Here is a 25,307-nt window from a genome sequence, read left to right as displayed (position 1 = left end):
TCTATAAAGAGAAGGATCCAAAACTTTAAGACTTTTCAGATCTGACATTCTCTGATCCCATTAATCTGTCATCACACAAGTTGTAGAGTCACCAAGTTGAAAGGCCTCTGGAGGCCAGGCCAAATAAATGAAGTGGCTGAATAGGGTGGTGAAGACAGGGTGGGGATCTTGGGACTGTAATCTTCATTACGTTCTCCATTCTCAGAGACGGACAACTGAAGTTTTTCCATCTTGTATAATATAGACTCAAGACAAGGTCCCTGCCCCCAGCAGCCCTTCCAACCACAATGCCATGCTCAAGCCCCTCAATTATAGAAGCCCTGGTGCTGCCAGCTAGCCAAGGACAAGTATTAGGAATGGTTGAGCTTTGGCAAACTGGAGAACACATACCCCATCTGTAATGGACCTTGTTGGTACCCCAGCTGGACCCCTCAGATCACTTTTACCAGCTCTGTGTGCCCAGCACCCAGCTCCTACACCCTTTGCTGCTAGTGTTTCACCCTTGTGACTTTTGGGGTTTGTTCTTGGGCCCTAGGATTAATCCCTGAGAAAGACAGAAAAGTGCCTAGACATTATGGCCACCCCTCTTCCTGGTCAGCCATGGCCAATGGAACAGCAGTACAAAAACCCACCTTCTTTACCTCTAGGCAGGATAAACTCCAAAGTATCAATTATGTGGTTGTGCTCCCAGTGGACTCGTCTGCCTGGGGTTTCACCTGAAATATCCTTGTTTGGCTTCTTCCCCTACCTTATTCTGCTTCCCAATTTTACCAGTTTCTCCCAGAAGCACTTTCTTAACTAATCACCCAAATTCTTGGCTCAGACACTGCTTCTGGGATAACCCACGTTCTAATACTATCTGAATGGTTTCGTGTGCAATTTTTTAAAAAGATTTTATTTCACAGAGAGAGAGCACAAGCAGAAGGAGATACAGAGGGAGAGGGAGAAGCAGACTCCCTGTTGAGCAGGGAGCCCAAAGCAGGGCTCAATTCCAGGACCCTGAGATCATGACCTGCATGGAAGGCAGATGCTTAACCGACTGAGCCACCCAAGAGCTCTTCATATGCAATTTTTAAGAAAGGTTATTGTTCTATCAAACAAAGTATATCAGAGAACCAAATTTAGCCAGTAAACCACCAGTTTGCAAACTCTGGCTTAGTCTAAGAGCTTTTATTCCTTCTGGCAAAGAAAGCAGGGACTCGATGAAGGTGCTGAAAAATTTGACAAAGATGTTGAAAGACTCCAGAGACCCGTATATGTAATGCCTATGGCTACTAGAAGCTCTTAGGCTTCCTCATGCATTTGGTCCTTTCTGCTCTGTATATCAATACCTGCTATAAAGATTAGAGAACAGGAACGAAGTGGCTAATTCTTGGGCTGGTTTATGATGCAGAGTAGAAATTACTTACTCCTTCCATATTTTAAAGAGTCCACGGTGTTCCTTGTACTAATAATGCCTAGCATTTATTTAGCGTAATGCAGTCTTCAAAGTGCTTTCCATGATCTTATGCCATTCCTACAATAGCTCTGTAAGGTGGTAGCATTATCCCTATTTCACAGGTAAGGAAATTGAAGCTCTTAAACTTGCAATCAGACAAATATGATTCTAAAGTATGAGGTTTTTCCAGCATAAAGAGAGTTGATAAAAGACTCATTTTCTTAGAAAATTGGTGATTCTAAATCAGATAGCAGTCGAAGAACATACGAAAATTGAGACAGAGAGAATTAGAAGAGAACATGCAAAGAGAAAATAGGATCTTTATAGGAGAAACCAAAGAAATTGATATTATGAAGAGTTGGGAAAATTCGCAAAATGGAGAGAAGACATAAAAATGGTGTGGTTCTGGGGTGCCTGGGTGGATCAGTCATTAAGTGTCTGCCTTTGGCTCAGGTCATGATTCCAGAGTCCTGGGATCGAGCCCCGCATCGGGCTCCTTGCTCAGCAGGAAGCTTGCTTCTTCCTCTCCCACTCCCCCTGCTTGCGTTCCCTCTCTCGCTGTGTCTCTCTCTGTCAAATAAATAAAATCTTTAAAAAAAAAATGGTGTAGTTCACAAGAAAGGGAGGAGTGTAGAAAGAGGAAAATTGGCTGGGGGGTGGGGAGACAAAGACCCCCTCATGCAGAGAAATGGGAAAACAGCAGAACTGAGGCTGGTGGGTTGGTTTTGAGGGGGACAAAAGCCATAAGCAATACAAACCATAAACAATACAGGAAGATGTCAAGACAGCCCCAGCACAGGCATGAAGGACTTCCAGAGAGCTGTGCTGCTGGCCCTGGGAGAGGCAGACAGCTAACGTACTAGGCCCAAACTGGCTAAGCCAGGCACAGAGAGGCCTGTGATGGCCAATAGGCAGAAAAGCAAGCAGCAGAGTCCAGCAGCCAAGAACGAAGCAGAGAGTGCTTAGCAAGCCAGGACCAGGCAGCTCCAACCTCGGGTTTTAGGGATTCCACCCCACACATTAGTTCCAAAGGGTTAGCCATACTGGGCTGGGACTATAGCTTGGGGAGAACAAGAGGTGATGGACACAGAGGTCCAAGGCAAAGAAGATCAAGTGTGAGCTGCAGGCCTGACAGGTTACTGATGTGACCCTATAATTTGTCCTATTGGCCGCTCAGTTTGATCTCAACCCCTGAGTGAGACTATGGAGCACAGTGGTTAAAAGTACCGACTCCCAGAGCTAGTCAGCCTGAGTTCAGATCCTAGTTCTGCCACTTGCTAGCTGTGTGACCTAGCGCATCAGTTTCCCCACCTGTGAATTGGGTCTAATAATAGTATATACTTCATAGGGTCATTCGGAGAACCACATGTAGAATGGTTAGAAGAATGGTTCATAGGGGGGCCTGAGTGGCTCAGTCAGTTAGGTGTCTGACTCCTGCTCAGGTTGTGATCCCATGATTGAGTCCCACGTCGGGTTCCTTGCTCAGCAGGGAGCCTGCTTCTCCCTCTCCCTCTGCCTGCCACTCTGCCTACTTGTGCCTGCTCTTTCTCTCTGTCGAATAAATAAATAAAATCTTAAAAAAAATTTTTTTTTAAAAAGAGTGGTTCATATACGGTAAGCATTATGTAAATGCCAACTGTTCTTTAGGACGGAGGCTGCGACTGGTATGGGGGGAGGGGCTATGTGGGCAGGACAGCAGGCAGGTCATTACAAACGGGGAGCTAGGAAAAATGTTTAAGAACAGAATTGGTATAGTAGCTTACCGAAGGCTGTTGGATGGTTTCAGAAAGGGATTATGGACATTCTGATGAAAAATCAGTCAGACTTGATAGTTTCATTTTTCTCTGTGGCCTTGAATCCTCACTAGGTTGAGAATACATTCCCAGTCTTTGCAAGTCTTTAAAAGGTCAGGAACTTGGCAATAAGCCTGCACTTTGTCAGCCTTTGCTCTTTATTTATTCTGTACAAAAACAAAGAACTTCAATTCTATTAATATCGTGAGTCCAACAAACCAGGACATTTTCTGTAATTTGTCCTGAGTCCTACAACCTCTACTTGGAATTAGATGCACCTCACAGTCGGGGGGAAAAATGGAAATATGATTTCCATTGTGTTTGTCTTTTTCAGTTGGAAATGACGGAGATGGCTTTTGTTATGCCAAAGTAGATTCAGAGAAACGAAAAGAGCTAGCTAAGTTATTATTACATATGTACATAAATTAATTGCAAAAGCTTCTGGTCATGAGCTTTCATTTGGGAGGACAAAAAGGAAGGCTTCTCACGGCTTTAGTTTATGAGAAGACTGGTTAGAAGGGAAATAACAATGACAGGGATGTTCAAACTTCCAGGCATAGCAGGACCTTGTAGGTTCACACGTAGGAATGGGATTGGACATTCACCCACTACTGCTTTCCCAAGCCCATGGCGTGTGACGAACTATACTAATCATATTTATGCCACATGTAATTTTTCCTACCATAGACCTATTTCAAATGGTAACATCACAAGCATTTTGAAGGAAAATTAGTTAATGGTTCAGCTTTGCCGTTATATGCAATACTGCAATAGCAAGCCATGCATAAAGTTGAATTAAAATATTAATTTTCCAAGAGTTCTAGGAGTGGCAAGTTTTATTTCTATAGATATTTAGCACATCCTTAAAATGAGCTATAACTGCTGTGATGGTTTTAGTAGAATTCCCCTAAAACCTTTAATTTTTTTTCAGACACTCTAGGTTCTGGCCGACACTGGAATGGCAGAGAGCTAAATAAAAGGTAGCAAATTCATTCAGAGAAACCATTTTCCCAGTCTGAAAGATAATGACAGTGATAGCCCAGCACAGGAAAAAGGTTTGAAAATAACCTGAAAACCAATCTGTGCATCTGCTGAGACTTGTAGGATACAATATGATTTGAAGAGGGGCCAGTCAGCCACGATCCTCAGCAAACAAACATTTCTAGAGGGCCTATTGCACAAAGGTCGTGATATTATGTGCTGCAGGAGATCCGAAACAGAACTCATAAATGCTACTCCTAAGAATGTTTGTAATCCATTGCAGCGGCGGCGGCGGGGGGGGGGGGGGGGTAGGGAGGGAGAAGAAACACATGCATACTTGAAAATGAGATAAAACTTGAGAATGGATTTATGTCTATTTAGGATACCCTCTGTTACAACAAGAGAAAACCACCTGAACAATGGAAAAAGATCTGGGCTCATGCACCTGGCCAGTCCAAAGGTCAGGTGGATGACGGTTGGACTGGTCAGCTCTGCAAAGTCATCAAAGTCCTAATTTCTTTTGGTCTCTCTCCACTCTTTCCCTTAGGCTGGCTTCTCTCATAATCCTGAAATGGTTGCCACAGATTCAGGCTTCACATCTCAACATCACAATGACCTTCTTTAAAAAGAGAACTGATTTCCCAGCAATTCAAGCAAGAGTCCTCAAATGGACTCTGATCAGGCATCTTAACTCCCATGACCACTTGGGCAATGGATGTGTTCACTAACATAAGACAACTGCAAACCCACCGCTAGAACTAGGGGAAGAGGGAGTTTCCCTTCTCAAAACTCTTGGGCTGGGGGCGCCTGGGTAGCTCAGTTGTTTGACTGTCCAACTCTTGACTTTGGCTCAGGTCATGATCTCAGGGTCATGAGATTGAGTTCCACTTCCGGCTCTACACTGGGCATGGAACCTGCTTCAGATTCTCTCTCCCTCTGCCCCTCCCCCCATCTTCCCACCCCTCACCTCTACCTCACCACTGCTGCTCTCTCTGCTCCTGCTCTCTCTCAGGGAAAAACAAAACAAAAACAAAACCAAAAAAAACCTCTTGGGCTGTATGAAGGAGGAATAGATAAGCAAAAGAGAATCTAGGTATTGTTGTTGTTGTTGTTTTGTGTGTGTGTGTGTGTGTGTGTGTGTGTGTGTTGGTAAGATTTTATTTATTTATGTGAGAGAGAGTGAGAGAGCACAAGCAGGGGGAGCAGCAGAGGGAGAGGGAGAAGCAGGCCCCCCACCGAGCAAGGATCCCTATGTGGTGCTTGATCCCAGGACCCTGGGATCATGACCTGAGCCAAAGGCAGAGGCTTAACCGACTGAGCCACCCAGGTGTCCCAAATCTGGGTACTGTTAAGAAAGGGGAAGGGGAAATGGACACTGTGTAGGCAACCACCCATGTCTACCCAGGAAATTCTGAAATCTCTTAGAATTGGTTCTAACATTTCACAGTTAGAATGGTAGTCATTGTGTTGAGCCTAAATTCTTGTTGCAATTTAAGCTAATTTATTTTTCTTTTATTCAGAATGGAGCTGGAAAGACATGAACTCCTTCCGCCCCTCTCATCACACCCCTTTGTGTATTTGAAGAGGGCTATTAGATAATGCCTGCAATTGTCATCCATCCATTTCAAGTAATTTGAATTCCTTTGATTTCTTAAAACTTGCTTGAGAATTACCTACTTTTCTACTTTCAGATTTTTATTTCTCTTCTCTGGGTGCTCTTCAGTGCTTCAGAATGTCTTGTTTAAGTGGAGTAACAATCTTAGTGGAGCCCAGGGCCCGCTATAGCTACCATTAATTGAGAATCTATTATGTACCAGTAGACTTTATGTGTTTTTCATTCTTTAGCTAATTTGACGCTTGCAACAGTGCCATGAGATATGTGATATCACCCATATTTTAAAGATGAAGAAAGTAAAGTCTCAAGAGGTTAAGTAACTTGCCCTCAAGCATGACATAGCAGAGACTGTATTAGAACCCAGGATTCTCTCATTGCAAGGCCTGCTTTATTTCCATCAAGCCAAACGGCCTCTAAAACACTAATAGTCTAGCTTGAGTAATGCTGAGTATAATTAGTGTGTAAAAATGATTCCCGCACATTATGTAAATTTAAGGAAATAATAAACATCAGCTCCTGTAAGCCTGTCACTTGAGAATTATTCCAAGGTTAATATATTAAAACAAACTATCTTTCTTCAGTATTCAAATTGTGCCCCCCCAAATCACTTAATTCTCCTCTAAAGCCAGGTTTATGAGTGATGTGGGTCAAATGCATTATAATATAGAAATTATTAATGATTTGCATATGCTAATAACATTTTTATAACCCTACTTCAAGTCTTGCTGATTAACTGATTTTAGACAGGTTACTTTAAATTTCAAAATATAGGAAAATGAACACCTTTTGCTTTCAAAATCAGTAGAAATTCACTGACTAAAGCAGTCATTGGAAGGGGTTAAAAAGAAAAAAATGCAAACAATTATGTAATGTTGAGTTTAAGGGATAAAGGGCCTCAATTAAAGCCATGCCAAAAAAAGTAATTAGGCTGCACATCATTGTCAGAATGAACTGGAACAAGAAAAATGAAAAATCTGGTCAGGAAAAGAGAGGGAAGCTTCATGGTGCTGTCACCCTATATTAGCACAAAATTATCTTCTCAGTGATACTCTTTTTCCTCTCTTTGGGCGGAATGCTGCCTTTCACACATTTGCAAATGTTGCTGACAGTCTCAACCCAGTCTTCCTTCTAACAACCAAAGCATTACATTTCCAAGCGCCTTTGTGATCTCTTTTTTTCTAAAACCACCAACAGGATGTATAGTAAGTAGGAGCCTGCTGGGGTCATGTGACCCTGAGAAGAACATCTGGCCTTGATACTCTGTTAGAAGGAAAAGGAGCTTTATCTTGAATTACATGGCAGCACCCAATTAATTTAATCCAAATACTGTGATTTAGTGGAAACATTTTCAATTGCTAAATGAAATTTTTAAATGTTTCTATTCAGTCTAACATTTTTTTCTGATTTACTATGTATTTATTCATTACACAAACATAATGAGTTATAATGTTCATAATATAACAATTATAATGTTTATTATATAATAATTGTACAAAAGAAGTCCCCCTTTGGTAAGGTGGCACAAAAACATTTCCATTAGCCTAACAAATCAATTATTTTTCTTTTTTTCATGTCCCTCTCTAATTCATGTCTATATATATGTGTGTGTATATAATTTAAAATTTATCCTAATTTTAATATAAATACAAATTTTATATACTGTAGTATTCATTTAATACTGGGTGATAAACATTTTACATATTGCTATGAGCATCACAAATATTTTTAATAATTTCATGATATTAAGATAATGTTCTATGACTTAGCCATTTTTTATTACTGTACATACAAATTATTTTCAATTTTTCTGGTTACTAATGAAGATGCCATGAAGTTCGACTCTCATAGAACTTTCTCTGTATTTTGATATTTTCTTAGGTCAAATTCCCAAATATTTGACTATAATTATTTTTAAATGTACCTGATTCAGTCACTACTGAATGGGTTCAAGATACCCACAGACTGTGTCACTTTGGCATGTGGATTATTTTGAGCCAAAGGTACTTTTGAGACCCTGTGAGCTCAAGAGAAACTTTTGCCCTTCCCTTAACTACATAGAAGAATCTAAATTGAGGCTCTTTCCCAGAATAAGAGTTATTAGCAGAGATAAATTTTATTTGAGTGACCCATCTGTACGGTAGGGCAAATATCTAATTACCATACATCTGCTCTTCTTATCACCCTATGAAATACATTCCTTGTAGAGGCCACTTTTAGGCGATAGGCTTGAGCAATGAAAACTTATATAAGGCAAAAGGGCCCACAGTGACTGCCAAGCTCAATGTAAACAGGCTCATTAAGCGATCCTTGAAATGGCCATAGGCTCTAACTAACCAATGGGCTACTTATAGCCAGGCAGTTACAAAAAAGGGAAAATTCCATACGTTCCCATACTTCCTCACTCCACCCTATACCTAGAGCCCCTTACCACCACCTCCTGGTAGCCAGTCTCTCCTTTGCTGCCCTGCCCACTGCTCCCTTGTGATGTATTAAATAAACTTCTATCTCCTTTGTTCTGCCTTGGGTGAATTCTTTCACTGCCTGGCCACTAGCCCCCATCTAATCGGAAAGCACCACATTCCTTTCCTTTGAAACCCCAGACCCTTACCTTAGTTCAGAATGACATATGTACCTCATTTTGCCTGACTGTCTTTGGAATTTCCATGTCTATGTGGATTACTCATATGCAAGCCTGTTAAATTTCATTTTTTCCTGTTAATCGGTCTCATGACAACTTGATTCTTAGTCCAGCTAGAAGGACCTTTGAGCAAACAGGAATTCTTGCCTCCAACACTACTAAAAAAAGCTTCAAGATTAGCACAATAACTTTTAAGTCCACTATCTTGAAATAAAATGATAGCCAGCTGGTTTTTAGTTGTTTTGATAGATTTCAGTGAAGCTTGGAATGCATATATGAAAACATACTGTAAGCCACATAGGTAATTAAAATATTTCCAGTAGTCACCTTAACAAAATCAAAAAATAAATAGGTAAAATCAATTTTAATAATATATTTTATTTAACTCCATATACCCAAAAGATTATTTCAACATGTAATGAATATGAATTATTATTAATGAGATATCATATATTCTTTTCTTCATAGCAAGTCTTTAAAATCTATAAATCTATTTTGTGTTTTACACTTACAAAACATCTCAATTCAGATGCTAAATTTTCATTAAAAATTCTTCTTCTTCTTCTTCTTTTTTTTTTTTTTTTTTTTTTTTTAAGTAGGTTCCATGTCTGGCATGGAGCCCAACGCAGGGCTTGAATTCACAACCCTGAGATCAAGACCCGGGCTGAAATCAAGAGTCAAGAGTTAGATGCAGGGCGCCTGGGTGGCTCAGTCAGTTAAGTGTCTGCCTTCAGCTCAGGTCATGATCCCAGCTCCTGGGATCAAGCCCCGCGTTGGGCTCTCTGCTCAGTAGGGTGTCTGCTTCTCCCTCTTCCTCTACCACTCCTCCTGCTTGTGCTCTCTCTCTCGAATAAGTAAATAAAATCTTTACAAAAATTAAAATAAAATAAAATCTTAAAAAAAAAGTTAGATGCTTAATTGACAGCCACCCAGGTGCCCCCATTAAAAATTCTTAATCTATATTTATATTATACAAAATTTATAGTTAAGGAAAAGTAAATTTGTACATTCCAATTGTTCAAAATTTACTTAAAAGTTTTCCAATAACTTGAGTATCAGTTTTTAAATTTAAATTAATAAATATTAAGTAAAATTAAAAATTCAGTTTCTTGGTTATACTAGACACATTGCAAGTGCTCAGTAGCCGATGTGTCTATTGTGTTGGGTAGCACAATTTCGATAAAGGTCTTATAACTGATTTTTTTCAGTAAGGTCTGTAATGCACAGAACCATTAATTACCTTAACATTTATTTCTTTTTAGAAGAAAAAAAAAATCTGTACTGACTTTCTTGAAAGTATTTCCCCTCCCTCCCAACAAGAAGGTTATTCAATAATCATTTGTATTCATTTGGTCAAAATAGCACATGGCGATCCAATAAATGGAGTACCAGCCTCTTCTTATAGACTTGACTAGATGATACTAAAACAAGGTTTTTGTGAATAAAATGTTCCCCTATGGAAAGGAAATGAGTTCTTTTAGAAGTTTTTTTGAGGGAGGAGGAAAAATCCAATTAACTGTTTTCATAGCACCAGCTGGTTCTTTGGAGCCAAAAGAAACAACACCTCCCAGGGGTGAACATTTAATTCACTTCCAGTCAGAAATCCAGTCACCCTGATTCCTAAGAGATCAGGCTACCTGTTAAACAATATTGACGGTAATTAGGATGACAAATAACAGCAAGTAATAAGGACATGAATTCTCACCCCTGTGGCTCTTCTCTAATCTTTATTTAATTTGTCTATGTGTTTTTGGTACTAATGAGATTTTTTTTTTTAAGATTTTATTTATTTATTCGACAGAGATAGAGACAGCCAGCGAGAGGGAACACAAGCAGGAGGAGTGGGAGAGGAAGAAGCAGGCTCCTAGCAGAGGAGCCTGATGTGGGGCTCGATCCCATAACGCTGGAATCACGCCCTGAGCCAAAGGCAGACGCTTAACCGCTGTGCCACCCAGGCGCCCCAGGTACTAAAGAGATTTTAAAAAAAATCTATTTCAAGTTCAGCCTTACTTCCTATCTTATGAGAGTGTGGCATTTCATGACAGTTACATATGCTAAAAATAATAATGATAGCTTTTATTTTATTTTGAGTATTTCCATTTTTGTGTGCTTAGACACTATTACAGGCCACTATGATGGGCATTTCATAATACATTAAAGTATTTAATACAACTACGGTAGAGGTTAAATGGTCATACAGTTATGATCTTAAGAGTCATTATTTTAGTTGAGGAAGTTGTCATTGAATACTATATATTTCTTTCTAAATGACTTCTTTCTGCACACACCCTACTCATTTTCCCTTCTTTCCCTCCTTCCCTCTTTCTCTCTCCCTCCCTCCTTCCTTCCTCATTTTGTACCTTCTTTCCCCACCTTCACTACTCAATCCATCACAGTGGGCTCTACTACCTCACACTGCTCTTGCTGACGTCACTAGTGATGTCCTAAGTGGCAAGCCCAAGGGGCCAGTTTATAATTCTCTCAGCAGTTGATCACTTTTTTTAAAAAAAGATTTATTTAATTGGGGGGGAGGGGCAGAAGGAGAGAGAGAGTCCTCAGCGGACTCCCCGCTGAGCACAGAGCTCAACATGGGGCTCAGTCCCACCACCCTGAGATCATGAACTGAGCTGAGACCAAGAGTGGACACCTAACCCACTGTGCCCCCCGGGCTCCCCAGCAGTTGATCACTTTTAAACATTTGCCTCTCTGGATGCCTAGGGCACTCCTCTCCTTGTATCCTCCTCATTTTCTCCACACTCCTATTTCATCACCTTTGCTATGTTCCTTCTCTTCCATCTTCCCCTTAAAGATATGTGTCTCACAGAGTTTAATTAATTCATATGCATTTATTAACATATATGTGTATATACATAGGACTGCTCTGTCAGTCTGCAGACGGATCAGAAGAGAAGCCTTCTCTACCGACACTAATTTCCTAAGTGAGCTCATCTAGTCTCATGCCTTTAAGTAACATGTGTACATGGCCAGTTCAGTCTCTAGTTCTGACTGAATTCAAAACTCAGATCCAACTGTCTCCATGACATCTTCAATTGGATGTCTCCTAGGGATCCCCAATTTAATGTATGCAAACCCAATTCCTGACAGCATCCCCGCCACTAACATACAAACAAAACCAAATGTGCCTCTCCTCCTTCTCCCACCTCTGCTCCAAGTTACTGAACTGGATGAACTTTATCTCATGAATTCGTTCCCTATATCTGTTATACTATCCTAGTCTAAGACATTATTGCTTCCTGCTAGAACCAGTGCAACAACCTCTTACTTGGTCCCTGGGGTCCAGTCATGCTATGTCCTCCTACCAGTTAAATCTTAACTCTCCAGTCTTATCCCTGGTCTTTTTTCCACTCACACTATATACTTCTATTATAATATATGTTATAAATCATATATATATACCATGACATATACTATATAACATATTATTGTAATATCTATAAATATGTATATATTTAATTTTAAAATATTTCAAGTCCTCTCTTGCCCCTGGACTTTCAGATATGCCATTTTATATACATGGGAAACTCTTCCTTGACCCGTTCTCTACGCTTCTTCGCCTGAACACAGAAACAGCACCTACACAGAAAGACCTTAGAACAGTGCCCAGTACACAGTAAGTGCTGTATTCTTATTAGTATAGTAGAGACCTTTACATGCCCATTGATAATTCTCTTCACAGACTGCATAGTTTATTTAACCAGTCCTCTACTGTGGGAATTTGTTTCGATTTTCTGCTATTGTAAATCCTTGTGCATATGTTATTTCAAATATGTCTTGGATTAGCTCCCCAGAAATAGGCTCTGAGATGGGTGTGTAAAAGCCATATTACAGGTGCTCTTAAGAGCTAAATCTATAAAGGAGTAAAGAGGGTAGGATTGGATAAAGAAAGCAGCTGACTTGCAATGTGGTCACAACTGAGGCTTCCGCTGAACTACAGCAGGCTCCGGGGCTGGGAAAGCTCTTTAGAATTGTCTCAGTTTGGGGCGCCTGGGTGGCTCAGTCAGTTAAATGTCTGCCTTAGGCTCAGGTCCATGATCCCAGGGAAATGGGATTGAGCCCCGGCTCAGGCTCCATGATCAGTGGGAGTCTGCTCCTCCCTCTGTCCCTCCCTTCTGTTCGTGCTCTCTCTCAAATAAATAAATGAAATCTTAAAAAAAGAAAATTGTCCCAATTTAAGACAAGAGGTGCGCTTTTGTATCCCTACATCAGCTAGTCATTGGCCATGGACTACACGCTGGTGGGGAGTGTAACCTTGGGCAAGGCAGGTCCCTGAAGTTGAGGGCAATTCCCAGTGAAGAACACAGCTATGTCAGCAGTGAAGGTTTCCTGCAGCTTGAGAATTGGCTACATTGGCCCTAAAGATGGGACTTGGGCTCAGCACCACAGTATGCAACAGAGCACGGTTCTCAAACTTTGGGGTGCAACAGAATCACCTGATGTTAAAATATACATTGCAGAGCCCACCCCTACGGTTCCTTATTCAGTAGGTCTATAGTGGCTTAAGGTAGCCACGGAACTCACTTTTGGCAATTACATGCGAGCTATTGAATTACAAATGTAATACTCAAGAGATAGCTTCAAGCCCCGGGTGGCTCAGTCAGTTACACATGGGCCATCGGCTCAGATCATGATCCTGGAGTCCCAGGGATCAAGTTCCGAGTTGGGCTCCCTGCTCAGCAGGGAGTCTGTTTCTCCCTGTGCCCCTCATCCCACTCTGGTGCTCTCTCTTTCTCAAATAAATAAGTAAACCTTAAAAAAAAAAAAAGAGAGATAGCTTCAATCAAACAGGAAAGGGAGCATGGTAGACTGCAATAGCCCCAAATTCATCCCATCTATAGATGCGTGCCCCTCTGCAATGTGACCTTGACATCCTTCCACCAAAAGGCGAGGTCTCCTCCTCCACCCCTTTAGTCTTCTTTGGCAAATAGAATGGGGAAAGTAATGATAACAGAGTCGTAGGCCTGGGGCTTAAGGGTGCCATGCAATGTCTACATTTCTTTCTTGGAATTGTGACTGCTATGTAAAGACGCCTGAGTTAGCCTCGTGGACAATGAGAGACCACATGGAGAGAGATGCCCAGTTAACAGCCAACATGTGAGTAGGCCCTTTTAAACTATCCAGCCTCAGTCAAGCCACCTGATGACTGTATCTACATGAGTGATCCCAGGTGAGACCAGTAGAAGAACCATCCACCTGAGTACAAGTTAAACTGCTGATCTTAAGAACCATAAGCAGGAAAAAAAATTGTTGCGTTAAGTCATTACATTTTGGGGTACTTTGTTACACAGCAATAGCTTAACGATATAAGGGGCAACACTGTAGGAGGTGGAGGAAGAACAAGATGGAAGAAACATGATGCCTGAGCTTATCTCATGGGACAGAAAGACCTGATTGTCCATTATGTGAGTGAGAAATTGACTTCTATCTGGTCTGAATCACTCATCACATACATTATTTCATTTCACTTGCATGCCACCTATGAAGTAAACACTGAGATCTTATTTTCTTTATTTTATAAGTGATGAAAAAAAAAAAAAGAAACCTCTTCAACGTGTAAGAAAAAAAGCACTCAAGCAGCTTAGGAGCTTGTTTGGCAAGAACCTCTGGATCTGACTGATAGGATGATTTTAGCACTACATTCTGAACTGCTTTCTCCACGCAGGAAAACAACACTGCCACCACCTCATACAGCAGTGGCTATTTGAAAACACATTAATATATTCATCCAAAAGGTATTTATTGAACAATGGCTATGTGCCAGGTACCATTCTAGGCACTGGGGATACATCATTGAGCCAAACAGAAAAAGATGTCTGGCTTTCTGGAGGTTATGTCTTAACAAAGGGACACAGTAAACAATAAACATGATGCATAGATTAGAAGAAAATATTTGCAAATCCTATATCTCTGATAACCATATATCTGATAAGAGACTTGAACCCAGGATATAAGGAATACTTGCGATTCAATAACAAGGAAACAAATCACAGAATAAAAAATAGAGAAAGGATTTGAACAGACATTTCTCCAAAGAAGGAATACAAATGGCCAACAAGGGCATGAGAAGATGTTTCATACCACTGGTCATTAGGGAAATGAAATTCAAAACCACAATGAGATATTGCTTTATACGCACTAAGATGGTTAGAATCAAATAACAATTAGTGTTAGAGATGAGAAATTGAAACCCTCATACACTGCTGGTAGGAATATTAAATGGTGCACTCACTCCGGGAAACAACTGGGCAGTGTCTCAAATTATTCGATATAGAATTACCATATGACCCCATAATTCCTTTCCTAGGTATATACCAAAGACAATTAAAAATATATGTCCACACATAACACAGGGTTCATAATAGCATTAGCCGTAACAGCCAAAATGTCCATGAACTGATCAATGAATAAATGTGTTCTCTCCACGCAATGGAATAACATTCAGCAATGAAGAGGAATGAGGTCCTGTTACATGCTACAACATAAATGAACCTTGAAAGCACGCAAAGTGAATGAAACCAATCACAAAAGGCCACATATTGCATCATTCCATTTACATGATATGTCCAGAGTAGGCAAATATATAGACACAGAAAGTAGATTAAAGGTTGTGTTAGGACGGGATGCGTGGGGAAATAGAAGGATGACAGCTGAAGTGTACAGGATTCCTTTTTGCAGTGATGAGAATGTTCTAAAATGCACTGGGGTGATAGTTGCACAACTCTAAATATACTTTAAAGTGTGTATTTAATACAGGTGATTTTTATGGTATACAAATTATACCTCAATAAAGCTGTTAAGAAACAGGAGAGAAGGTAATGGACCTAGCCATGCAGATATCTGAGGGAAGAGCATCCTGGCAGAGGGAACAGTCAGAGCAAACCCATAAGGCAGGAGATCACCTGGTGTTCAAGGAACTACAAGGAGACCAGAGTGTGGCTGGAACAGAGTGAGGGAAGAGAAGACTCATTAGAAATGAGGTCAGAGAGGAAATGACAGGCCAGCTCATGTAGGGTCTTTTAGGCCACTGTGGACACTTTGTCTTTCCAGTAAGGGAGATGGGGAGCTCTTGTGAGGTAGAGAGCAAAACAGTGACATTACCTTTGACTTACATTATAAAAGAGTAAGTCTATGCCATGTTGGGAAGTAGACCCTGTGGAATTGCAGGGCAAAGGTAGAGACAGGGAGGCTAGTTAGGAGGCTGGAATCCATAAAGAGGATGGCAGCTCAGACGCCATTGACAGGTAGTTATAGAGATGGTAAGTAGTTGGAATCTAGAGACATGAACTCATTCAATCCTCACAGTAACACTATGAGGTATGCAGTAACATCATTCCCATTTTACAGATGAAGAAACCGAGGCATTGTAATTTCATAGCTTCCAATGTCACACAAGGAATAGGTGTGAAGGCTGGGGTTAAACCAGGACACTCTGGGTCCAGAGTCTGTGCTCTTAATCGTCACACTAGACCACCTCTCTGAAAGCTCGTCTGTTGTCACCTGTGCCCATCAGTTCTGATATGCAAACGTGTGGAAATTTTTTTAAAGCATGCTGGCCGCAGCTGCCTGCTAGGATTCTCTTCCTGATAACAATGTTCCTGGGGATTGGTCTAAATTTATACTCACACCAAAACAATTTGTTTCCAAGAAAAATGAGCCAGCATCAACAGTGAACTAGAGAGGAAAAAACAGTTGAGGCCTAAAATGAGAATGAAAAAAAAACAAGGCTGAAAAGTATGGCATTGCTCTAACAAGGAAGAAGAAAATAAATGTCAGGGGAAGGGAAACTCTGACAAGCACCACAGAGTGGAATTAAACTGTGAGCCTTTGTGAATTAAAATTTTTGGTTCTACTGAAAGCCTAGATAATGGGAGTGAAATCCCTTTTACTTCTAAAGCGTTTGAACTGAGCCATTGTGTAGCTTTTACTCATTGCTCTGATGACACGCCTTAACTGCAATCCGGTCAGCTCATTCTGGCTGCAGGCTGGCCCGTTTCCAAGTTTTTTTTTTTTTTTTTTTTTTTTATAAATCCAGATTTTTGAATTGGAAGGAAATTGCATGTGATTGGTTTTTCTTTTGCTTCCTCTAAACAATAGTCTATCAAGGGATCGGAGCATTTCACTAGGATTTGTACACTGCTCTCCCTTCCTCTCCTCCCTTCCTCTCTCCTTCTTGAAATCTCTCTATTTGAAAAAGGATATCCTGTTTCCAGTTCTGCTGTGTATTTCAGCTCCTCACAATCATGTGAGATTCACCTCTTTTACTGTATGTGTGCATCCCTTCCCCTCACTTCCACGCTCACCCCGTGAGGAGGTGATGGCTGGAGCAGGAGCTGCCATCTTGTAGCTGGAGAAGAATGCCAAGAGAATTCAGTGCTAACTCAGCTTAAGATGCTGAACAAACTCTGGAATCTCCTTCCTCTAGACTTACAGGAGACATAGAATGATTTCATTGCTTCAACTTAATTTTCTATTATATCAGGAGGTATCCTAAGGGATCAAGTAATGACGAATTTCACCTTTTTTCCTTCTGTCTTCCAACTTTTCTCCAGTGTTGAGCCAAGAGAGGGATGGGATGCGGACAGAGGATGGTTCCACCTCCACCTAGCCCTCACCTGGTGCCCAGCCATAGTGGGTCTAAATTTCTCCACATCTGGATTCTTCCTCCCACCACCCACCGCCACCATTTTCTCTCTCTCTCTCTTTGAGCAATCAAACCCTGTCTTGACTCCAGTGAGATCAGAAAACAAAGAACTTTGTGGGAATCAGGAACCACTTTCCAAAAGAAGGCCTACAATTTCTGACTGTGGTCTGTGTCATAAAGGAATGGCAGGAGGTCAGTGTAACAGCAACTTCCCACTGACTAGTCTCCAATCTCCCTTCTTTATGGAAGTTTCTAGTTTTGTAAGATACCGTGTATTATTTTGTCATTTATTTCCTTGGCTTAACTTGTTTAAAGATTACCCCCAATTCAAAAGCAATTCAAAAAGCAGTACATTTTTGTCAGTGACACGTATTTTTTAAAGTTTGGGTGGCAAAACATAAATATCTTGTCTTCTCTTACATACACAATGTGTTTTAAGACTTGAGCTTTGCATACACCATTGGTTATCTGTTTCTATAGCACTTTCATAAATTCAGCTCAGCCGAATTCCCTGCTTTCCCCATGCTCTTTCTTCACTGTGACATTATCCCGCCATGAGTGATGGAAGCACCGAACAATGTGCTGGCAGAGTTAAAAATTGTATTTGGGAAACCTAACTTATTTGTGATAAAAAAACAAAAAACTTTAGTATGCCTACTAAAGCAATCCTGATTCTCAATCAAGACCAGCTTGTGTTGCTATTGCCTTTTTGAGCCCTTTTTATGAGTTTGAATGAACTTAGAATCTATCTCAGACACAGGAGCAGAACACACTTTATGTTTCTGCAGAGTTGTTTTTCATCACAAACTAATAAGCAGCAGACAAAACTCTCTGTGGAGTCTGCTCACCACATCAGATCTCCACTGTATCACCGCTTAGAAAATTAAAATATAGGAGGGCCAAGAAACCAGGCACATCCATGGAAAAATGGCAACCTCTATGACAAGGCTGTCATGTGCGATTGCTGACAGGGTCTCTCTCCTCAGAAATAAAAGGGTGATGTGACACTGCGAGAGAAGCACTGACAATTTTCTTCAGGGAGGTGACAGTGCTCAGCTATCTCCTTTGCATTTGTTTGAGAAAGGAATTTAAATTCAAACCAGATATGAATATTTCTGAATTGATTTAAATTGAAAAATAGCATTAGGTCTTTTTCTTCTTTGGACATTTCAGTCTTTGTTTGCATGTTGATAGAAGTTGTCCTCCGGAGACACCGAATTCAGCCCCCGTGGAACATAGCAGTGAGTCTCTACAGCGTATCTGCCCGGGGCTTGTTCCAAAGCCTTTGCTGGTTGTTTTACTGTCATACACCACCCGCAATCTCCCAATAAGCCTGAGTACCATGTAAACGACTTTCCAAAACCAGCAGGCTTATTTCAAACCCTCTTCAAGGTGGTTTGCATTGGAAAAACAGAGAAGATTTGATCAAAAACACTGTGCATGACCTTGAGGGCAGTGTCAAAAGTTTACAACTCAAGACTCCCAAGACAGGACCATTTCACGTGGTCAGAGGGGCAGATGAGAAAGAAAGGAAGCCAGGGTTGTAGGGAGGCAGTGTGACATGGCTCGGGCCCCTGATCATTGGCTTAGCAGCTATGGGACTGTGGCAGACACACCCTAAAGTCACCACCAATGAATCGCATCCTTGTCTAATCCCCTCCCCTCGAGGGCAGGTGGAATCTAGGACCTGCTTCTAACCTATTACATATGGCAAATGTGACGGGATGTCATGATTGCGATCTTGTTACATTGCATAGCAAAGATGAGGTGATGTCACTGCCATGATTATGTTACCTTATATAAGACCCATCTTAGTAGACTGCAGCTAGAGCTTATTCTTCTAGCCTTGAGAAAACAAATAGCCGCATGAACTGTTTATACAGCAGGCCATGTGGCCAGGGAACTGTGGGTGGCCTTGAGTGAGGGGGGCCCTAAGCTGAGAGCCAGTAAGAAGCTGGGGCCCTCAGTCGCACAGCTACAAGGAAATGAATTTCACCAACAATGTGAGTGAGCTTGGAAGTGGATTCTTCCCCTGCCAAGCATCTAGACAGGAATGCAGCCCACCTGACAGCTTGTTGCAGCCTTGTGAGACCCTGAGCAGAAAATCAAGCCATGTTGTGCCCAGACACCTCCCACAGCAACTTTGAGGTAATTAATGTGTATTATTTTAAGGCACTGAGTTTGTGGTAATTTGCTACACAGCAATAAAAAGTTAATACGGTAATCCAGAATAAGTTTGGTTTCTTTCTCTAAGTCTTAGTTTCTTCATCTTTAAAATAGGGATGACAATACCTACTTACAGGTAGGTTTAATCATCAAATGAAATAATAGCTCTGGCTAAAATAGTGGGTATTTTATTATACTATTAGTAATCTTGTTATTTTTCTAGGTACATGGTCCTACTAGACACACCACATAGCCGGGCAGGCATTTAGAGGAAATGGCCTTGGGGCACCTGGCTGGCTTAGTTCGTAGAACATGCAACTCTTGATCTTGGAGTCCTGAGTTTGAGCTCCATGTTGGGTGTAGAGATTACTTGAAAAATAAAAGTGAAAAATAAATAGGGGAAGTGGCCTTACTCCTGGAGCCAACCACAGAAGTACGGCAAAGGGCAAAGCATGGTAGGCCAAAACATCCAACAGCCAATGGTCAGCACTGAAAATCCAAGAGGAAAGGGTTGAGTCCTAATGGGCGGGTAAGATACTGAATCAGAATTCCATCAATGAGTGATGTTGAAAAATCTGGTAGGCAGGCAGTTATGTGAGCAGTGGTCAGACCAGAGCAGGATAATGAGACCCACAGCGCTAGCTGGATTTTGGGAGTTGAAGTCGCTCCTGGGCCCAGGGAAATTAATGCATGAATAAAGGGAAACACTGCCAGTTGTCCTGATTCTGCTTCCCCTGAGGCTGATAGAGTGGTCTACTACATCTTTTTCTGATCATATACTCTGTCCCCAGCAATAGGCTAGGCATAGACGATGCCAAGAGCAGTGGGAGTGCCCAGGCTAGTGACCACAAGTTAGACTTTAAGACCAACATTGGAGTTCTGTGTTCAGAACTGGGATTCCAAAATCTATAGGGCAACCAATGCCAAGCTCCAGCATCTGTGGGCTGCAGTGGGGGCTCTCAGCCTGCCTTATACATCCTTGGCTGTCTGACACCTGGGTCAATAGGTTGAGCTTTCCGGTGGAGCATGAATAACCTCCCTACAGAAGGCAGGTGAGAACTAAAGCCAAGGGAATGAAGCAGGACCTTGGCACCGCATCATAAACCACCTGGAAGCTCCCAACAAAGCTGGGAAGTGTGTTAGTGATATTCGAAGACAAGGCAGACTTATTTTAAATTAAGTGGGCTCATGACCCACTCCTTTGCTATGCTAGTGTGGGAAGAGCGGGTACACTCTGCACCTTACTATTGAAGCTGTAAAGGCTTGGGTGGTTGGTCATTCAGAATATCAGAAAATATCAAAATTCAGAAACTCAAAAATCAAACATTAGTGGGACTAGAAGCTTTGGCTACTATTTCCTCGTCGTTAGATGTCTACAGTAATGCTATCTTGAGGGGTTTGTCAACACATTTCATTGAGAAAACAGAAAGTGATACTGATAATTACCTTGACAATTTGGGAGGCAGAGTGCCCCTCACAAACTTACCTGCTCTGGGCAACCTGACGTCCACTGTCTCATTAGCACCAGCTTCGTGAAGGGTTCCTTCTTTTTCCTGGCTTTCCCTCTTTCTGATGGATGAAGGGCAGCACAGTAAAGCATGGTGGTGAAGAGCCCCAGCCTCTGCAGACAGATATGCAGGATTAACGCAGCTGCCCTGCTCCTGCACAATTTACTTAACCTCTTTGAACTTGGAATCAGGCCAGTAGAAGTATGTCAGTTAAAGCTTTCATCACAGGCCCGAACATAGGGAGTCCTCATTAATGACGGTTGTTGTTGTTAATATTATTATTATTACAGTTATTTCTTTGTACCTCGATTTGTTTATTGTGCAGTCATTAATGTCTGTAGGATAGTATGGAACAAATGACACCCAGGTAGGGGACTCCTAGAAGCTTAATTCAGGGAAGCAAAATTGTTTATAAATATACCCTAGCCCAGAAGTTGGCAAGTTTTCTCTATAAAGAGCAAGATAGTAAATATTCTAGGCTTGCAGGCCACATGATATGCAGTGCATTTACTCAACGTTGCTGACAGTAGCTTCAAAGCAGCCTTAGATAATACATGAGCAAATGGGCATGGCTGTGTGCCAATGAAATGTTATTTACAAAAGGATTGGCTGGCAGGATGTGAGCCATGGTTTGCCAACCCCTGCTCTAGACCTTTGCCCATGCACAAGGTATTCCTAAACAGAACTCTAAAGGGAAGGGCACGTGGTCGAGAGGGCACGATGGCATTTTAGTCTTGATTTTGCCCTCTCCCGACAGTAGCGTTATAGGAATATTACTTAGCTCCCCCATGCCTCAGTTTCTTCCTCCACAAAACCTAGGGAATTGCACTGCCCATGGAGAGTTATTGAGGATAAATGACCCGAAGTATATAAAAGATAGTTGAGTAAAAGATAACACATGTAAACAAGATACGTGTGTGTGGTTCAGGTTTCTCACATGACCTTACTTCTTCTTTTTTTTTTTTTATTTTAATGTTTTTTTATTATGTTAGTCACCATACAGTACATCCCTGATTTCGATGATTCATTAGTTGCGTATAACACCCAGTGCACCATGCAATACGTGCCCTCCTTACTACCCATCACCAGTCTATCCCATTCCTCCCCACTCCGCTCTGAAGCCCTCAGTTTGTTTCTCAGAGTCCATAGTCTCTCATGCTTCATTCTCCCTTCTGATTACCCCCCCTTTCTTTATCCCTTTCTTCCCCTACCGATCTTCCTAGTTCTAATGTTCCATAGATGAGAGAAATCATGATAATTGTCTTTCTCTGCTTGACTTATTTCACTTAGCATTATCTCCTCCAGTGCCGTCCATGTTGCAGGAAATGTTGAGAATTCGTTCTGATAGCTGAGTAATATTCCATTGTATATACGGACCACAACTTTTTAATCCAGTCACATGACCTTACTTTTATCAGTCTGATTAGACTGTGAACTTGTTGAAGGCTGAACGCTTATCATCTATTGCCTTTATTTCTCTCCGCCTCCTCTCTAGGTTGTAGAAAAGCGCTCTGTACAAAGCAGGACATTGCCTGCATTTAAACTTCTGTCATTCTCTAAATTCTTAGTTGCGGGCAGTAGAAACCAATGCAAAGTGAAACAGAAAATACGTTTCTTGGAGGCACATGCTCAGGTCAGGGGAGCTAGGTTGGGGGGGGTTGGGGACCCAGGTTATGTTTGCACCACTGCTGTTAGGCTGCTACCACTGACTCCTCTGTTCCTGCATCCCGACAGCACCCTCAAGGGCAACTCTCCACAGTTTCTGCATTTTGTTTTACTCCTGGAGGATTAGAAGTCTGTAAGGAATTGAATATTTAGTCATATACCAAAATTTTGCCTCCCAGTGTGATGGTAGGAGATGAGGCCTTTGGCATGTGATTAGCTCATGAGGGTGGAGCCCTCCTGAATGGGAGAGGGTGCCCTGATAAATGGCACCCCAAGAGCTCTCCCACCCACTTCCCACCTTGTGAGGACACAAGAAGATGGTAGTCTGCAACCCAGAAGAGGGTTCTCCCTGGAACCCAAGCATGCTGGCACCTTGATCTTGGACTTTTCGCCTCCAGAACTGTGAGAAATAAACACGTTGTTTATAAGTTACCTAGTCTATGGTTCTTTGCTCTAGCAGCCCAAACTGACAAGAGAAAATCCCAGGCAGGAATCCCTGAATGGGGGAGGCCAGATCACTACCAATACCTTGGCTACAAGGAGGCAAGGAAAGAAAATCAGCTCTTTTGGTCTCTGGAGTGAGAACATTTTACCAAGTCACTTAATGATGTCGAGCCCTCCAAATACAAAAGATGGGGGGGGGGCGTGGCTGGAAGCCAGAAGAAAGGCAAATGTCTACTATACTGATCACCCGCTAACCCGAGCCACTCGTTTGTGGAGAACTTCTGAATCACAACATGGTCTACCTCCACAGTGACTTTCAGGTTGCTTGCCTATCAGCTAGGTGATAGGATGAACTAATCCCTCCAAGCCCTGGCCTTTGGTTCCCTACAGCAGATACACCAGTGCTCCCTTCATATCTCCTCACTTCTGTGTGTGGCAGTCTGCTTTCCAACAGCCAGAACTTACAACTTCGTCAGAAGGCTGCTCTTGGGCTGCTGGAACCCATTTTGCCTGCATGCAAGGCTGGCCAGAGTATCTGGGTAATTTGAAACCCATTAGAGGCATCCCTTAATCAATGACGGTGGGCGTGAATGTATAAACATCCCAGCTCCCTTGCCCCTGGAGTAGGATCATAATGAAGTATGCGTTTTACACCATTTTCCAAAACTTTTCCACAGGATTGAACTTCAATTGCACATTATGGTAGTTGCCTAAATAGTGTACCCTTTATATACTGCCTTTTCTTCCTTACTGGACAAACACATATGCGTGCGTGCACACACACACACACACACACTCACTTCTGCCCACATCATCCACCGTCACAAAATAACTGTGTGCACTCAATTTTTCTCACAGCTTTGCTTCTGGGAGAAGCCCTAACATATCTGTATATCTAAATGTTGGCATACTATTTTTCAAACATATCAAGAATGTTAAGATGACTTTCCCCACAAAGTTCTGTAATTCACAAGAATAATTGCATATACCTAGCCAGGCAAATATGAGAGGAAGAAAGCACTATTTTTTCCCACTGTGAAAGAATCAGTATTGGAGTTCTATGTTTGTATGAAATCTGCCCCTTGATGAAAATGCTGATGCTACAAAGAAAGAAAGAAAGATAGGAAGGAGGAAAGAGAAAGAAAAACAATCATTATTCAGGAGAATCAGAAGTACATAAAGGATGGGCCTTGGACTTCTGGAGGATGATAAGGAAAATTGCTTTGAGGCAACAGGGTAAGAGGAGAGCTCCCTATACTCTGGAAAAATGAGATATAAGAAGCAAATGAGAAAGGCTGTAAATCACTGGGTAATCAAAGCAAAAGCTATTCTGCAGGGCCCTGCAGAAAGCTATCAGAAAAAGCAAAGTCGGGTCAACTCCCTGTGACTGAAAAAAACACAAAACTGTCAAGTCTTGAAACTGAAGGGACTCATCTTGATACTTCTGATGGCATTCATAGTTTTAGTAGCTGCTGTTCTCTTCTGGGAATTGGGAAGAGGAGGCTCGTGTTGGATGTTCTCGTACAAAGAGGAAGATAACATGAACATATTTTTTCTCTCCGCTGCATCCTGAAAATTGAATTGCGATGATAAAGATCAGGCAATTGTGCTGAAGCACTGAACTCTTTATGAAATAATAGCTCAAGTGCCTAACTCTAATCTTGTTTCTCTCTTTGTTGGGTAAAGGAAGGATTTGACTATCACCTGCCTGAACAGGTAGGAAGATGAAGTGTCAGTCACTATATGCCCTGTGGTCAAAGTTCTCTCTAGCAAAGCAAGCCAGCTAGGCAATCATTCTAATAGGAAAGGGCAAAGGTGACCATGGGTCCAGAAGAAAGAAAATCCTTGAGGCTGAAGGAGGGTTAAAAATAGAAGTGGAGGGGTACCTGGGTGGCTTAGTCAGTTAAGCGTCCAAATCTTGATCTCAGCTTGGGTCTTGATCTCAGGGTTGTGAGCTCAAGCCCTACACTGGGCTCCATGCTGGGTGTGGAGTCTACTTGAAAGACGGATGAAGGAAGGAAGGAAGGAAGGAAGGAAGGAAGGAAGGAAGGAAGGAAGGAAGGAAGGAAGGAAGAAGGAAGGGAGGGAGGAAGGAAAGAAGGAATGAAAGAAGGAAGGGAAAGAAGCCGAGAAGAGGTAAGGAATTGACTGGTTGTGGAAATAAAATGCAACAAAACAACAGATGGACTCTAGTTCTTACCCAAAATGACTTAGGAAGGAAAAAAGCTTAGAATTAAGTTTGAGGGAGCAATCCTAAAAGTTGTTGATGTCCCACCATCCTACAGAAGAAAAAGTACATGAATTTGGGCAGCAGAGACAACCTGGTTAATATAGGATATTCTGGCTAACGTGTATTTGTTTGTGGACTTAGAGCTGAATAGTGTCATTGTCATCAACTAC

At 41.7% G+C, this 25,307-nt stretch overlaps 1 protein-coding gene across 5 annotated transcripts in view; it reads right to left on the bottom strand.

Moving 5' to 3' along the window:
• Window positions 1-25,307, bottom strand: part of PIK3R4 (phosphoinositide-3-kinase regulatory subunit 4) — a 201,527-nt gene that overhangs the window by 122,310 nt on the left and 53,910 nt on the right. For all 5 annotated transcript variants that reach the window (XM_057315960.1, XM_048216222.2, XM_057315961.1 and 2 more), the window contains one exon: window positions 20,777-20,911. The gene's annotated coding sequence lies outside the window, so the exon portion shown is untranslated. The remainder of the gene's footprint in view (window positions 1-20,776; window positions 20,912-25,307) is intronic.

Source organism: Ursus arctos, unplaced genomic scaffold (genome assembly GCF_023065955.2).
Source record: "Ursus arctos isolate Adak ecotype North America unplaced genomic scaffold, UrsArc2.0 scaffold_20, whole genome shotgun sequence".
Classification (NCBI taxonomy): Eukaryota; Metazoa; Chordata; class Mammalia; order Carnivora; family Ursidae; genus Ursus; species Ursus arctos.
The sequence above is the reverse complement of the archived record's forward strand: the minus strand, read 5'-3'. Positions and strand labels throughout refer to the sequence as shown.